The 18747-nt window shown below is 39.1% G+C and overlaps 1 protein-coding gene across 29 annotated transcripts in view; it reads right to left on the reverse strand.

The window, feature by feature from the left end:
• EPB41 (erythrocyte membrane protein band 4.1) overlaps window positions 1–18747 on the reverse strand; it is a 184590-nt gene that overhangs the window by 140568 nt on the left and 25275 nt on the right. For 2 of the 29 annotated variants that reach the window (XM_069578800.1, XM_069578796.1), the window contains exon 1: window positions 10971–11092. The exons of the other annotated variants lie outside the window; for them this stretch is intronic. The gene's annotated coding sequence lies outside the window, so the exon portion shown is untranslated. Of the gene's footprint in view, window positions 1–10970; window positions 11093–18747 lie in introns of those variants that run through there. 29 annotated transcript variants of the gene reach the window in all.

Here is an 18747-nt window from a genome sequence, read left to right on the forward strand (position 1 = left end):
AAAAGATGACAACTTATATCCTAGGTGAGGTTCTCCTCAGCAATATATATTATACAAAGAACGGTCTGCATGTAATTATCGCCTGATAACTACCCAAGTAACAATAGGGGTTGCATGGACATACAGCCAATTATAGCATAATCAGAGACAATTCAGTTCATATCATCACTATTAAAAACTACTTTTATTACTCCCAAATTTATAGATGTTATAAATAGAATTATATTCTGCTTCTACAAATTCATTTTTAAATCTTGATTTTCTCGCTTAGAACCAAATGAACTGTTATCTTCAAAGGCTTTTACCAAACTAACATTAGATTTTCTTTGTTTGCTCCATAGACCAGGGTTGAAAGCTATACTCCTAGCATGTATGTAGGGAAGGAATTTTTCTTTTCTCTTTTTTCTAATAAACTGAGTTTCCTATTATTATTCCTATTATAATTAAAAGAACAAAGTAAGACTTCCCAAAGAAATCACAACGAGAGGGGTTGGAGGGATGAAATCCATAAGGCTCCATATTATCTCAAAAAATGAAAATATAAAAGGCCAGAGAGAAATGCCATCAATATGTTTACAGTGCTACTGATATTTGATGATTATGGGTAATTTTCTAATTTTGCATTCATACTTTTCTTTTTTGCTCCAAATTTCTAAAATTCCAGTTATTACTTTTAAAATTTACACAGACAAGACATTTTAAGTCATTGATTTCTATGGATCTTCTTTGCAGAAAACTATCTCTGCTGATAAATTAATACCATAGTATAGGTAATTTTTGACAAATATGTCTTAAAACTTGGTGTAGACTCAATAAAAAAAGCTCTTCCTCCAAAGACTATTCATTTAATAAAACTTGCCTACAACTACCTACAACTCACTCTTCCTCATCATTTGTCTCCATAATAAAAGTTATTATAACCTGGTATACTCTCAAATACTAAGAAACATGTCTCAAAGACAAAATCACCATCTAGTGATTTTCCGTGAGGCCTTCTGTGTGCTTTTCATATCCCATACCTCTGGGTAATGGGTAATTCATTCATTAAGACCTTGAGGCGTGAAAAGTCACCAGTAAAAAAAAAAAAAAAGTAAATGTCATGCTTCCATTTTCTTATCAAGCAACACATTGAATATCCTAATACATACTTCCTGCCACATCACAGGTCAGATAGTTGTAAACATTTTCTTTTAGTCACACAACATACAACCAATCTCTGAGTATTTTGGTTTCCCTACTTAGGACTCATCTCATAGTTTAATGTAATTTAAACCAGACTAGAACAGTTTCCCCAACAGACTTGATTTCAAAACCAAGCTTTGAACCCACCAAACATAACATCAAAACTAGTTATTTCAATCATTTCCCAAGAAATATTTTGCTATCTGATTTCAGGTGACATATTTTAATGTTAGTTAACTAAGTTTCATCAGAGCATTTCCAAGAATTATTTTGAAAGTAGTGTACAGAAAAGGAAAGAACAGTTACAAGATTTAAGCTCTTAACCCAATTTAACATTTGTTTAAGAGCTATGGTAGTCTGCTTACGAAGACAGCCACCAACTCTTCCTATCAAGTATTAGAGTCACAGTATTAGGCCCTGTTTTCCAGCCAGCCTCCAGATGATGGACCACCCTTGGCTGAAGCATCAGACATGAACCTGAGGCCACCTTGTGCCCTCCAGCTCCAGCCCCGCCACTGGGGCTTACTCCGCACGAGACAGAGACAAGCTGCCCAAGCTCACACCACACGGAGCAGAAACGAGCCACTTTCACAAAGCCCTGCCCAAAGCCTGTCAGGCTCATCCGTCCCTGGAAGTTTTCAGGCAAGAACACTGTAGTAGGCCTTTAAAATTTTTAAATATCAAGTGCTTTCAGTGATGGACAGATCAACTAGACAGAAGACCAGCAAGGCAAAAGAAGACTTTCAGAACAGAATAAACCAACTTACTATGCCTCACAGACATCTTATAAGAGCATTCTCCAAAAAAGACATAAATTAGACCATAAAACAAGCTTCGATACATTTGAAATGATTGAATTCATACAAAGAATATTCTCTGATCACATGGAATAAAATTAGAAATCAATAATGGGATGAAATTTGGAGAATTCACAAACGTGAAAATAAAACAATACACTCCTAAATAATTAATGGATCAAATAAGAAATCACAAAGGAAATTAGAAAAGACTTTGAAATGAATGAAAATGAAAACACAACATACTTATGGTATGCAGAGAAACCAGTGCTCTGAGGGAAACTTACTGCTATAGACAATCACACTAAAAAAGAAAAAAGGTACCAAATCAATAACCTAAACTTCCACCTTAAGAAACTGGAAAAAAGAAGAGCAAGCTAACTAAAACAAAAAGAAAAAAAAAATTTAAGAGTGGGGAGAAAAGGTAGAAATAAACAACATGGAGAACAGAAAACCAATAGAGAAAACCAGTGAAATTACATTTTTTTCTTTGAAAGTTTGGATCAATATATAAAAATCAATCAGTGTAATACACCATATCAATAAAATGAAAGTTCTTCATGATCATCTCAATAGATGCAGAAAAAGCATCTGACAAAACCCAACACCCTTTCATGATTTAAAAAAAAAACACAAACAAGGAATAGATGGAAACTTCCTCAATCTGATGAAGAGTACAAAAAACTTACACCTAACATCAATACATACCACACACAGGGAAAAAGCTTTCTCCCTAATATCAGGAACAAAACCAGGATGTTTGCTCTTACCACTCCTATTTGACATTGTACTTAAGGTTCTAGCCAGGGCCATTAAACAAGAAAAAAATATAAAAGTGATACAGATTAGAAAGGGAGACGTAAGATTATATCAATTTACAGATGACACGATCTTGTACATTGAAAATTCTATGGAATTCATACAAACACACACACACACAAACCTACTACAAGAAGCAAGTTCAGCAAGATTGCAGGATACAAGATCAACATTCAAAAATCAATTGTATTTCAGACTTCCGTGGTGGTCCAGTGGTTAGCCAATGAAGGGGACACAGGTTTGATCCCTGCTCTTGGAAGATTCCACATGCCGTGGGGCAACGAAGCCCATGGGCCACAATGAGCGCACATTCTAGAGCCTGGGAGCTACTGAGCCCACACACTCTAGAACCCATACTCTGCAACCAGAGAAGCCACCGAAATGAGCAGCTCATGCGCTGCAACTAGAGAGTCGCTCCCGCTTGCCACAACTACAAAAAGCTTATGTACAGCAACGAAGACCCAGTGCAGCCAAAAATAAATAAATACATGTTTTTTCAAAAATGAATTGCATTTCTATACATAAGCAATAAACAATTCAAAAATGAAATTAGGAAAACAATTCCACTTATAATAGAATCAGAACAACGCTATTTTCATGTGTCCTTCAAGAATTTACTCAGTCACTTCTTGGAAGGCCTTCGCTTGGCCACTCCCCTTGTGCCTAGTAGAATTTTCTTTTCTTCCTTGGTTTTCCTCCTCTGTAATCCCATAATGTCCTGTGTATATCTCCTTATGGAGCTATTCCCACTTTTACTGGTAGTATCCTTGAAGGTAGCAACTGTGCCATTTTCATCTCTGAAATTCTTATTTCTAGTACAGTGGCTAGCAAAGAATAAAATATTGGATAGATGAATGGTGGAGAGAGGTGACGGCACAAAACATCCAAACGGAGTTATCCCAGAGACAGTGAAAAGACAGAAATGGAATATGGAATATGGGTGTCAAGATTAGAAAATACAGATCTTAGAGTCAACTGCTTCAGCCAAGAATCGTACCCTCATCTCTTGCATCTCCTGCATTAGCAGGTGGATTCTTTGCCACTAGCGCCACCTGGGAAGCCCCAATAGAACCTCTAAGAATACATAAAATCTTAGAAAAATAGATGATGAAACATGGAGAAAAAGGCAAAGCTTTGCAATGTGTGAAGGGTTACTTTTATACACTAAAGTAAAACCAGTCCGTCTTGGTCATAGAACATGGTCTCTAATGAGAGTCAATGATCTATCATCTGTCATACCTGTTTTTCTAGATAATTTAAAATGAAGTAGAAGGGAAATCTAAATGAGAAATCATTTGCTATTTTAAAGTTTAGTAAAAAGGGAGCGAGGGAAACAAAAAAAGACTTTAAAAAATCAATATGGACTTCCTTGGCAGTCCAGTAGTTAGGACTCTGCATTTGCAACACGAGGGGCGTGGGTTTTAATCCTGGTGGGGGAGCTGAGATCCCTCACATGCCAGGTGGCATGGCCAAAAAAGAGAATATGTACTGACCATGTCTAAGATTTCTAGATGCCACAGGGAATGTGACAAAGGACAAGACTAAGCCCCCCACTTACAATCTTGTCACACACAGGAAAAATGATACAAGGCAGTATATGTCACATATATCTGCAAGTTTTCAGAAGAAAATGAAAGAAATCCTTCTTTGATGAGAATCAATTCTCCCTGGGGCTTGCCTGGTGGTCCAGTGGTTAAGAATCTGCCTTGCAATGCAGAGGACACCGGTTTGACCCCTGGTCTGGGTTCCACATGCTGTGGAGCAACTAAGATCATGTGCTACAACTACTAAGCCCGTGCTCTAGAGACCGAGAGCGGAGACCACGGAGCCCACAGGCTGCACCTACTGAAGCCCGAGCGCCTAGGGCCTGCGCTCGGCAACAAGAGAAGCCCCCTCAAAAAGCCCACGTGCCGCAAGTCAAGACTGGCCCCTGCTCATCAAAACTAAAGAAAGCCCCTGTGCAGCAAAGGAGACCCAGCACAGCCAATAAAGAAATAATAATAACAAATCTAACAATCAACTCTCCCTAATTTACCTTTTTTTTAAAATGTGGATTTTCATCAATTGAGCTTTCCTAAAGAGATTCACTGTGTTTAGAATGTAACTACATAAAAATCAGAACAGAGACTGCCGCCTAAAGGGAGGCAGGGATTAGCTGGGAAGGGAACTTGCTGAGATTATGATAATGCTTTCTATTAGTGATTCTCAGATTCCCAGACCAGCATCAATTTGTCACTGGGGACTTGTCACTGAGAAATGCAAATTCTCAGGCCCTACTCAGACATATTGAATCAGAAACTTTCAGGATAGGGCCCTGCAATTAGTTTTTAGAAGCCCTCCCAGAATGGAAAATCACCATTAGAATACCACAGCAACAGTGGCTGCAGGCAACATCCCTGATGAAGACTAAAAGCAGTCAGCAAAACTTTACAGAGAAACACGATGCTTGCAGGGCCTCCCCCAGGGCTCAGCTGGTAAAGAATCCACCTGCCAATGCAGGAGATGCAAGTGGCGCAGGTCGGAAGGACCCCCTGAAGAAGGAAAGGGCAGCCCGCTCCAGTACTCTTGCCTGGAGAATTCCATGGACAGAGGAGCCTGGAGAGCTGCAGTTCATGGGGTTGCAAAGAATTGGACATGACTGAGCGCACACACACACACATGATATTTGCATAGCTTCAAAGGATCTCCCCCAAAATATTTATTAATTCCTGTGGCAGTTTTAACATACACCCATAAATTTTTTCAGATTCTCCCCTTCAGGAGATGGGGCTTGATTCCCGCCACCTTGAACCTAGGCTGGACTTAGGGACTCACTTTTGAGGAAAAGGAGATAGTTAGAAAAGACACAAAAAAATTAGTAACTTTACAGTGGAGAAACCTAGCAGACTTTACCTTAGTGAAACTGAAGGTCACTCAGTCATGTCTGACTCTTTGCGACCCCATGGACTATACAGTCCATAGAATTCTCCAGGCCAGCATACTGGAGTGGGCAGCCATTCCCTTCCCCAGGGGATCTTCCCAACCTGGGGACTGAACCCATGTCTCCCACATTGCAGGCGTATTCTTTAGCAGCTGAGCTACCAGGGAAGCCCAAGAATACTGGAGTGGGTATCCTATCTCTTCTCCAGGAGATCTTTCTGACCCAGGAGTTGAACCGGGATCTCCTGCATTGCAGGTGGATTCTTTACCAGCTGAGCTACCAGGGAAGCCAAGAATTTACCTTAACCAGGAATAATAACTACTGATACCATATATCTCCTGACATGATGTGATGAGGACGCATTACCTCTGTGGTATTCTCCCCAAAAATGCACAACCATCTAACCATGAAAAAAAAAAAAAACTGGCAAACTTAAAATAAAGGGCATTCAACAAAATACCCAGCTAGTATCTGCATCTGGGATGGGCGAAGAAGTTAAAAAAATACCCTTTACAGTTTAGGATGATTCATTTGTACTGTACACTCCTGAAAGAAAAGATATTATAAAAATTTACAAAGATAAATGGATAATTAAACATTAAATCCAAGAACGATTCACAGGAAGTATCTTTTAACAAATAATTGTAATCAATGACTAGAACACAGAATAAGCATTTTACAATCTCCTAGATAATATCTTAAGCTTATTTACTATGCAGATGTAGGCTTACTATAAAGCTAAAGAAGCTTAAGCTTCAAGGTCCTCGTTTGTGTTGGTCCCTGCCAAGGCCAAGTGGTAGAAAGAAGACTGAATTATCTTTCTATGGTCCCTATAAAAATGATATTACAAAGTCATAATATGAAAATCTTTAGCAGCATGAATATAGGGGAAATTATAGCAGTGTATCAGGTAGTTAAAAAATATTATGCTGTTTTTCTGAATCTTGTGATATTTGGGTTTTTCAGCTTTTAAAATATATAGTTTAGGGAATTCCCTGGTGGTCCAGTGATTAGGATTCAGCACTCTCACTGCTGGGCTTGGTTCAATCTCTGGTTGGGGAACTAACATCTTACAAGCCACTTGGCACAACCAACAGAAAAATAAAGAAAATATATAATTTGTTGTGGTTTATTTTCTCATTCTGAATAAACATTTGTTTTTATCTCTAATTTTGTGTTCTTTTTCTTTTAAAAGCCCCTGTTATTAAGCATTTTGAATATGGATGGAATAATTTAGCCTGCCTCATACGTTTAGTACCAAATATTCATTTAAGTATCTCTCCTCCTATCATAGATCTTCAGTATTATTCATAACCAGGTAAAGTAAACCAAAGTATGGATCAAATTTCTATAGAACTTATTTAGAACTTTTATTTCTAAACCCATCTTCAGCCAGGGAGAGACTACAAGTAACAAGGGTGACGAAACAGAAAAGAACATTTCATGGATAGGTAGTATAATCTATTTTTAAAAAACACAAGAGATTCATTTGCAGTGACTATCGATTTGAGCAAAACAGGGTACAGCTGAACAGTAAGAAGATAATAAAAAGAAATTCAGTAAGCTGTTGGTAACTAACAGTGAAGATGGCTATGGCTGTCAGCCACAGCAAAAAAACAGAAAACCATGCAGTCAAAGAGGAAAACATGATTAAAACCAATCAAGGACAGTTCTACAAAATGTTAACTTAGAATTACCATAAGGCCTGGAATTCCATTCCTATGTACATCCTCAGGAAAAATGAAAACATATGTTCACACAAAAACCTGCACATGAATGGTCACAGCAGCATTATTCATAACAGTCAAAAAGTGAAAACACCCCAAATGTCCATCAGCTGATAACATGAATAAATAAAATGTAGCATGACCATACAATGGAATATTACTCAGCAATTAAAAGGTATGAGCTACTGATACACTACTGCACAGACAGACCCTAAAAACACTCTGCTAACTGAAAGATGCTAACCACGAAAGGCCAGATGTTGTATGATTCCATTTATAAGAAAAGTTCAGAACAGACCAATTTACAGAGACACCAAGTAATGGTGCCTAGTACTAGGATTATTACAGGTTGGGGAATGGGTGCTGACTGCCAGTGGGTATGCAGTTCTTTCTTGGGGGAGAAAAATGACCTAAAGTTAGACTGAGATGACAGCTGCACACACTAGAAAACACTGAATTGTATATTTAAACGAGTATATTGTTAATTGTATCTCAGTAAAGCTATCAAAAATGACAAGGTCAGAATATGTATAAATCAGAGAAGATGGATTTTATAGAAATGTTACTGAAAATAATAATTATTTTTTATTCATTAAGTGTCCACTGTGTCCTGGCACCAGGCGTGTGTGTGTGTGCACGCTCAGTTGTGTCCAACTCTTTGCCGCGCCGTAGACTATAGCCCACCAGGCTCCTCTGTCCACAGAATTTTCCAGGCAAGAATGCTAGAGTGGGTTACCATTTCCTACTCCAGGGGGTCTTCTCGACTCAAGGATTGAACCCGTGTCTCTTGTGTCTCCTGTATCGGCAGGTGGATTCTTTACCACCAGGAGAAGGCAATGGCACCCCACTCCAGTACTCTTGCCTGGAAAATCCCATGGACGGAGGAGCCTGGTGGGCAGCAGTCCATGGGGTCACTAAGAGTCAGACACGACTGAGCGACTTCACTTTCACTTTTCACTTTCATGCACTGGAGAAGGCAATGGCAACCCACTCCAGTGTTCTTGCCTGGAGAATCCCAGGGATGGGGGAGCCTGGTGGGCTGTGGTCTATGGGGTCTCACAGAGTTGGACACAACTGAAGTGACTTAGCAGCAGCAGTGCCACCCTATTACGTATTATTTCATCTTTTCAACAGTTCTAAAAGGTAGGTCATGTTAAACTTTATATAAATTTAACAAAGAGAGACTAAAAAATAGGGAGCTAAGTTACTTACACACAGCGAAACAGTATCAGAGCCAGGATTATAAAGCAAGTCTGTGACTCCAAAGGTCTTTGACTCTGTTGTACTTTCTCTATATTTAAAACAAGCCAGAAACCTTATATCAATAGCCTAGTTATATGTCCCCCTCTGGAAATAATAGTCTGTGATACAAGAGACACTTCCTTTAACATTTAAACTGAGACTGCTCAGAGCACCAGGGGTTCCATCTTGATCACAACAAGTTACATTTATCGCCACTGTCCTCAGCCCAACTCTGGACCTGATTAAGGACTAGGATCTCTTCAAGCAAACCCTGAGATAAAATTACAACAAACTCAAAGAATAGCTCCTTAGGCATCCAACGATGTTAAGAATCAAAATATGGGGAGGGAATATTTACTGAGAGCTATTTTGTGTCAAATTTCTGAGTTACAATCAGAGATTATATTATCTGAGATAAATGGTCAAAAAGAAGCTCCCCCTCCCACCTCTATTCCCAAATTCCTCTACCAATTTTTTTTTCCTGCGAATGCTAATTAATAAGCTATGAGTAACAGTGGTCTCCCTTAAGGGTTGTATATACCCAGTGTTGATCACAAGCAAAAAGTGGCTCCTCTCTCAAATATAACCAAAGGCTGGCAAAACAGAGAACCCCTTTTCACCTCTTGGCCTTCTCTGGGTAGAGCACTCTGTATACGCTGTAGGCACTCCCAGGCAGAAATATTAGTGAAGACAGCTTCTGCCATGGGAAGGCAGACATGTGCGTTGCAGTTAAAACGGGAGGCATCCCAAAAGAAAACCACCAATTAAAGAGGAGTTTTATCTTGTGAAACAGATTATACAGAAACATTCCAATAACTCAGTGCTCATTTCTCTTTCGTATCTCCTAGCCTTTAGCATAAGCAGAGACATTACTTTGCCGATTAAGGTCCGTCTAGTCAACGCTATGGTTTTTCCTGTGGTCGTGTATGGATGTGAGAATTGGACTGTGAAGAAGGCTGAGCGCCGAAGAATTGATGCTTTTGAACTGTGGTGTTGGAGAAGACTCTTGAGAGTCCCTTGGACTGCAAGGAGATCCAACCAGTCCATTCTGAAGGAGATCAACCCTGGGATTTCTTTGGAAGGAATGATGCTAAAGCTGAAGCTCCAGTACTTTGGACACCTCATGAGAAGAGTTGACTCATTGGAAAAGACTCTGATGCTGGGAGGGATTGGCGGCAGGAGGAGAAGGGGAAGACCCAGGATGAGATGGCTGGATGGCATCACGGACTCAATGGACGTGAGTCTGAGTGAACTCCAGAAGATGGTGATGGACAGGGAGGCCTGGTGTGCTGCGATTCATGGGGTCGCAAAGAGTCGGACACAACTGAGCGACTGAACTGAACTGAACTGAACTGAAATGTTCCAGCCTGGTCTCATCTGTGTACTACAGGAGTATTAAGAGAAGACTCACCTCTGGGGCCAAAAATTAAAAAGAAAGCAACATTTCCTGAGACCAGCAAAGGATTCCCCAGGGAAAGGTGAATCTTTAGGAACAAAAGTTCTTGCTAGGAGCTCCAATTATCCCACCCCGTGTGCAGAATCTCCTTCAAAAGCCAACTCTGGAGGAGCCTGGCTCTTATTTACTAAGAGAGAAAGTATTTTTTTCTATCAAAACAGCCCAACTGTAAACTCAGGTCTATCTGATTCCAAAATCCATATTGTTACTGGCTGCTACATCACATTGCCTCCAAAATAATATTAACAGAAAACTGTTCAGCAAAAATATGGGAGAGAATGATTTAGGAGGAGGAAAAAGGGAGACAGAGAGGAAAGGGAAGGAGGAGAAAAAGGGAAAGAGAGAGAGATTTCTCCAAAGCAATGAAAACAACTCATTGCAGACTGAATGTCAAAAATGGAAATAGTTAATAGTAATGTATGCACTTAGTTAGCATATATGAAGAGCAGTACCTACTACACAGCTAACATTTAACATGTGTTAACTCCTTTCCCTAAGAACAAAGACAAGAGCCTAGTAGAAAAATGCTGTTTTAAGTTTTGGCTTTTAAAGAAGTTAAAGTGTAATGACATTAGAACAGATACCCAACAACAACGACAAAAACTCTATATTTCCTTATTGAAAAAATACTCCGCAAGTGAAAAAAAAACAGAATGGGGCTGACTATAAAGTCATTCATCAGTCCTCTGTTTCAAACAAAAAGAGGAACACAATCTCACTTCTCCAATATGCTTCAACACAGAAACACAAAATTCATGAATTCGTTAACTGCAAAATCATTTACTTTTTTATTAGTCTATGGCAATAAGGTATAACATCTTTTGTACCTTCTAAAAGTCAGAAAGATTCAAGGCACTTCAAATTTCAGGTGGCTTGTGTACAGTTCCCCTGCAAAAACACCCTCCCAACGAACATCAGCCAAACCTCTTCCTGTTTTTCAACCTTGTCTGTTTACTTTCACATCTGCTGTGAAAGATAAAAGCAACAATGGGGACATCAAGCACATGATCGTGTCCTACCAACCCGGAAATGAAGCTCTGAAGCCAGAGTGGCTGTGAAATGGGTCTTTAAGAATACTCACATGCAGGCTTAAAAATCCTACAGTGTAGGTCTGAATCAAATCCAAAGGCAGACAAAACCATATATGTTTCTAAAGAGCTATACTGTATTTGAAAGAAAGTGGAAGTGTTAATTGCTCAGTCATGTCCGACTCTTTCCAACCCCATGAACTGTAGCCCACCAGCCTCCTCTGTCCAGGGGATTCTCCAGGCAAGAATATTGGAGTGGGTTACCATTTCCTCCTCCAGGGGATCTTCCTGACCCAGGGATCAAACCCAGGTCTCCAGCATTGCAGGCAGATTCTTTACCAACTGAGCACCACAGATGCCCAATTGAAGTATGGAAAACGTATGGGGCAAGATATAAAAATTCTTCTTCTTAACCAAAGATCATTTTCCCCATGTTCACAAGTCAGGTTTTATCAAAGGTAAAAGGGAACTAACATTCACTGATTATCTGTAGATGACGGGCACACTGTGAGGTTTGTTTCTGTCAATATTATGTATTCTGTGTAATGTATTATCCTTATTTTACAGAAGAGTCAACTGAGGCATAGTAAAGTACTTTCACAAGATCACATCATTAAGAAATCATCTCAGACAGAAAGCCTGCATCTCTCCTAACAAGTTTGTGGTTATACTAAGTAAAGGTGCAACAGTAAGGAATCTGGGGGTCTTCCCTTGGAGGTCCAGTGGTCTTAACCACTGCATGGGGCATAGGTTTGATCCCTGCTCAGGGAGCTAAGAATTCGACTGTGAGGCCAATTTTCACTTGCTAATTATAAAACTTTGGACAAGTTACTTAACTTTTAACCTGCTACTTAAAATATAAAATGGGATGACTCACACCTACTTCACAGGGCTGTGGTGAGGCTTAAATGTAAAAATAATGGCTAACATTTATCTGGTGCCAGACACTGTCCCACATACCTCGCATATATTAACTCATTTAATCAGCATAACAACCTTAAAAAGTATTTTTTATCATCCACATGTTATACAATGAGTAAACGGAGGTACAGAAGTAACTTGCCCAAGGTCACCACCAGTTTAAAAGTGACACACCAAGAATTTAAAACCAGGCATTCAAGCCCTCAGGCTCAAACCTTCAATACCTATGTCATCCCTATAAAGAACACAGTCCAGAGCACGGCTCATAATAAGTCATCATTAAATACTAGCATTATTACTTTACCAAGCACATACAATGCCCCAGTAAATTGTGGCTGAAGGTGTTAAAACAAAGAGCCAGAACTTTAACCCAGGTTATACTCCATGCTCTTCCCATAACCATGTGTCTTTTGGACCTAAATGCCTCTATTCCTAAGCTTTATGTATATATTCAGTCATTTTTAAAATTAATTAATTAATTTGACTGCGCCAGGTCTTAGCTGCAGCATGCAGGATTTTTGCTTGAGGCATGAGAACTCTTAGTTGTGGCATATGGGATCTAGTTCCCAGACCAGGGATCGAACCCAGGCCTCCTGGATTGGGAGCACAGTCTTAGCTGCCGGACTACCAGTGAAGACCTGCCCAGGCATTTCTAGAGGCCTGGCATGCTGCGATTCATGGGGTCGCAAAGAGTCGGACACGACTGAGTGACTGAACTAAACTGAAACTTCCTTAGGAGAGAAGTCATGTCTTCTACATTTTTGTGACCACATATACCCACAAGGTCCTGCTCATTGTAGATAATCAATTGTGTGTGTGTGCCCAATCGCTCAGTCATGTCCGACTCTTTGTGACCCCATGGACTATAGCCTGCCAGGCTCCTCTGTCTATGGGATTTTCCACCAAGAATACTGGAGTAGGTTGCCACTTCCTTCTCCAGGGGATCTTCCAGACCCAGGGATTGAACCCACATCTCCTGCATCTCCTGCACTGGCAGACAGATTCTTTACCACTGAGACACCTGGGAAGCCCAGACAACCAATTAATACATATTAATTAAATGATCATGCCACTCCTCTGCTCAAAACCCTCACAAAAATTCTCATCTCAGAAAAAAGTGCAAAGTCTGTAGCATACCTAACAGGGCACCACACCAACTGTTCCTCCCGCTTGCAGCCTCTCTGAACTCAGCTCCTACCACTTGCCCCTAGATGATCTTGATCTTGCCATGCTGGCTTACTTAATGCTTCTCAAACACACCAAACATCCTTCACCTTTGCACCTGTTTTTCTGGAATGCTCTTCTCCTGATACCATTCAGGACTCTGCTCAAAAGTCACCTTACCAGAAAGGTTGTTTCTGACCACTCTACCTCAAATATCCACCCCACTCCCCTCCGTCTTTGCTCCCTTGTCCTGCTTTCTCTGATCCTCACTAAAACCTTACATTTTATCCCTGATTTGTATACTTTGTTATTTGTCCTCTCCCACTAAAGGTAAACTCCAAAGAACAGATATTTCTAATCTACTTTCTTCACTGTTACGTCCCAGTGTGCTTAGGATAGGACCTGGTAAATAGCAGATGATTCATAAATGTTTATTAAATTAATAAATGGTAGATGTATTGGGGCTTCCCCAAGGCTCAGCAGGTAAGGAATTCACCTGCAATGCAGGAAACGTAGGAGATACAGGTTCGATTCCTGGGTCAGGAAGATCCCCTGGAGGAGGAGGCGGCAACCCACTCTAGTATTCTTGCCTGGGAAATCCCATGGATAGAGGAGCCTGGCGGGTTACATTCCTCGGGGTTGCAAAGAGTTGGACATGACTGAGCGCGCACAGATGTATTAGTTGTCTCTTGTCATATAACAAATTACCTCTGAAACTTGCTGATTTAAAACAACAAACATTTATTATCTCCGTTTCTATGGGTCAAGAACTCAAGCGCATGGCTTAGCTCGACACCTTTGATTCAGAGTCTCTGGTGAAGTTGCAGTCAAGCTGTCAACCAGGTTTCCGCTCCTCTCAAAGCTCACCTCTGCCGGAAGAAACTGCTTCCAAGCTCACTGTCATGGTAGTTACTAACAGACTTGGTTTCTCACCATGTGGGCCTCTCCATAGGCTGCCTGAATGTTCTTAGGATATAGCAGCTGGTGATCCGAGTGACAGGCAGAGAGCCAGAGATGAGAGATGAGAGAGCCCGAGGGAGAAACCACAGCCTTTTGTAACCTAATCTTGGAAGTGACATCCCACCACTGTGCTATATTCTATTCATCAGAAGTAAGTCACCAGGTCCAGGGCACACTCAAAGGGAAGGGATTACGCAAGGCACGAATACCAGGAGACAGGAATCACTGGGCCATCTTAAAGGCTGCTTACCATAGTACACATAAGAAAAATCCAAAAACACCCTGCCCTTTGGAAGACCAGCTTTTATCCTCATCAGTGGAAAACTGTGCAGTAGAATCTCAAAGCAGACCAGATGTGAACCTCAGGAGGGCTGGGAGTTTGTTCACTGCTGTATCCCCAGGAAACAGAGGCACACTAAATCTTTGTTGCATGAATGAAAACAAAACAAAAAAACACCTTGACCTTTGGAAACCCAGTATATCCTTTAAGATATGTATTTAAATATGATGCTATGATCATTATGCAATCATCGCCTCAATGCTAGTCTTTTCAATCTTACGAAAGACCAAAGGGAGTACATTAACTATTAAACATTTCTAGTTAACCAGTGTACCTTAACAGTCATGTTAGAGATAATACAACTACCAAAGAGAAGTCAACAAAAATAGCATCTGGAGAAAAAGAATACTATTGGATGACTCTTTCTGAGCAGATGACATACATCTTTTAAAAAATGGACTGGATATTGATTTTTATTATGTAAATACTGTTCATTTTCTTAGGTACAATAATGGTACTGTGATTATGTAGAATAAAGTCTTTATTCTTAGAAGACGCATAATGAAGTCTTTTAGGGGTAAATTTTCATATCTGCAACTTACTTTCCAAGAAAACACACATACAGAAAGGCAATCAGAAGCAGTCAGATTCGTAACCCGGTCTTAAATCTTAATTATCCTAGAATTCACATTCTCACTATACTTCTACATGTCTAGGATGTCCCCAGTGTTACGTATCTAACTACTGTTCTAAGCAGTATCTGTGTCTGGGGGGATGAAGAGGGCAATGAAAGACAGGCTATTGACCCTCTGCTCTCCAGAAGCTGACAGTCTTACTGGGAAGCATCAGTTTCATGTGCAATACAAAGCAACACGTGACAAATTCGGTTTGTAACAAACAAACGCTGCAAGAGCTCAGAAAAGGATATCAATAAACTTTCAGAGAACGAAATATCTTTGAAACCTCTTTCTTCTAACAGTTCTCTTATTCTTGGCATCTTTTCCTTTAACCGCTTCTCCTTTACTTATCTACTTGGCAACAACTGAGTGATTATTTCCTACTAACAAAACTATCTTGAGATGATCTAAACATAAAGCACATATTTTGCCTGTTTGGAATGCAAGATATGATTTTTAAAAATAAAATACTATTCACATTTTCACTGGGAAAAAAGCACTAAATATACTGTGTGAATTTTCTTGCCTTCAAAAGCAATTGTGTTATTTCAAGTGTTGAGGATGCCAGAAAGCTTGAAGATTTAAAAATAACCTCACAAAGAGCTCGTTTCCAACACCAGATGGAAAGAAATTACTCTAAAGACTCACGTGTGGGAGGACATATATACAATACAACATCATATGACACCATGCAAAAGGTTTATATAATTATGTAATACCATCAAGATTCGCAGGACTCTGCAGGTAGTAAGTTAGCAACGGTGTTGATTCTCTGAATCATTAAAAATCATAAAAGGGCAAGAAATTGCCAAGTGGGTGGTAGCAAAAAAAAAAAACAAAGAGCCTTCACTTTAAGCTGCCTTCCATGTGTCTCCACTACATGATGAAATGGTTGGCAGGTAAAATTTGAGAGCTTAAATCCTTGGAGCTCTTGACAGTTCTGCCTGTGTCCATATGGTCAAAACAAGCAGGGGAAATGAATTTCAAAAATCTGTACCAAGTGTATTATCAAGGTGAAACACTTTTAACTTGAATATATGTGGAATTTCAAACTGGTTAACTGAAATACATGCCTGACATATAAATTAAAATAGCATTTCTTTATAAGATGATGTACTGTTAAGATCCCATTGTGTTAAAATGATTATAGTAGTGTTATTAATTTACATAAGTATTAATAGCTGAAACACAATCACAACTGAACTTTGGCATAGTACTCCCTAGTCACAAATTAGCAAAAGTATACATTTTGTTACACTTATGGGTAACAGGCTTAAATGCAACCAATTCAAAAAACTGCTATGCTCTATTGTTGTTAAATCACAGAATTTCTCACTCAAAACTTTTATAATTTTATATGGTAATGCTATCAGAATATAATAGTCTGAGTGACTATTAAGGCAGAAAGTAACTAAACCTTAGCCTATACTGTGTCCAATGTCACAATTCAGACATATAAAGGGCCTACCAAAAAGTTTATTTGGATTTTTATAGGGGATGGAAGACACAAGGAGCAGACAGATTGCATTTATAAATCACAATAAACTACAGGAATATATACTATACCCAATTTTTTATCTTATTATTTCCACCTAGTTCCAAAAGAAATTGAGGTGTTCCTGTCCCTATTAATAGATAATATTTCTAGATAATACAGTTAACCCTTGAATAACAGGGGTTTGAACTGTGTGAGTTCACTTAGACTTAGATTTTTTTCATGCGTAAACTCTACAGTACTACAGCATCCAAGGTTAGTTGAATCCTCAGAGGCAGAATCACATACATGGAAGAACCACACATAGAGAGGTCCAACTATAAGTTACACATGGATTTCCAACTGTGCAGAACGTTAGCACCCCTAACCCCTGCATTAAGGATCAACTACAATGCAGAATTAGGGACATACATTGAATGTACATAGAACAGAATTAGATAATATTAATAGAGCATCTGTTGTTTCTTCCAATTTTATCATTATATTTAATCATAGTTTCTATTTTATCAGATAACCTTGCCTCTTCCTCCCCACTCTTCGAAGATTACACTAACCCTATCCAAGCTCTACTCTACATAGTTCAGAAACAATGTTAATTTCTATAAGCAGACATTGCCCTGAGAGTTGAAAAAGAAGACAGCCCAGATTAATTGGGAGGAAATGACCCAAAGAGCCCTCAACCATGGAAGGAAGAGAACGGCAATTCAATACACAAATCACCATTTAATCCACATGGATTTAGGGTGGAGATAATCAACAGATACCTGCAGAATCAGGACTGGTCTTAATAAATATAATAATAAAACAACAAAGAATGAAATAAACAATAAAATAAACATGATACCAGAATGGCTCTGGAATTTCTCTTTGGAAAGGACTTTTTTAGGGGGGCATATTTACTTAGGGTGACTTGGGGGAAACTGATGAAAATTAGGAGGTAGGGTATATTAAAGTCTCTCCAAGTCATTCCTTGAATTGTTCTGGCCACAAACATGGAATGTTGCTTTTCTTTAAAGTTCAAAAAGTAATCAATTTCTTTTCAAATACTTCAAGGTGGGTACAATCCCACTTAAATAAAAATAATTAGCAAAAATAAGTGTAAACAGACTTTTATCATAATCAGATTTTCCCACTATAACTTCCCTAAAACCAACATTTGAAGTAGTGTCAGTGAGGAAGTTAATTCCAAGACCAGCACTCAAAACATCAAAGTTCTCTTTTCCAACACCTCCAATTTCTGAATAGTGTTAACTACTATACCTCTTTTATCCTTCTCCCTGTGTATTCATTAAATAACAGCACAGTAAATCAAAAAACAGTGTAGTAAATCAAAATACTAATCTAATCCAGTGTGCATACCTGGTAGATTGTCACAGGGCATTTTACTGTGCACATTATGAATCCACTCATAAAAAGGACACAGAGTAAGTCACCAGTGACGCACCAACAAACTTAAACAATAAGAATTAACATATCTATTTTAGAATCTGGCTCTTCTCTAACTAAAAGCTATTACAAACACAATGAACCAATTCCCTTCCAGTAATTCTAGATTCTCTACATAAATAAGACTCGTAACTTATCAATTCAGAGGGCCCTTTTAAAAGTTTTTAAAAATCTAATCTTTGAGGGCTTTATTGCAGAGAAAGAAAGCAAAGTTGTTCATAAGAAAAAAAAGTTGCTAGAATTATTCTTGTTTAGCTCACAAATAAAATTAGATGATTCTACGCTTAAGCAGTAGGTGGGAAAAAAAAAAAATCCTTTAGAGGTAGCAATGAATCTGTATCTGAATAGGCATGTGACCAATCACGAATTTGATGGGACTCTTGGAAAAATACACTGGCAGCATTTGCTCTGACCTTCTTAGATAATAAGGAAACAGACTGTGATCTAACGTATGCACCTCTTGATTTCAGAACCACGTTCACCCCCCTGATAGCTACCAACATTCCCAAGTTATAAAATCGGATCACCAATATTAAATTAGATTTGGGCATTCAGAAAACAATATAAGCAATCCCTATCACTCGCATCACAAATCAGACTTCGTATTTTAAATCACAATCTACTGATAAGCAT

Source organism: Ovis canadensis, chromosome 2 (genome assembly GCF_042477335.2).
Source record: "Ovis canadensis isolate MfBH-ARS-UI-01 breed Bighorn chromosome 2, ARS-UI_OviCan_v2, whole genome shotgun sequence".
NCBI lineage: Eukaryota > Metazoa > Chordata > Mammalia > Artiodactyla > Bovidae > Ovis > Ovis canadensis.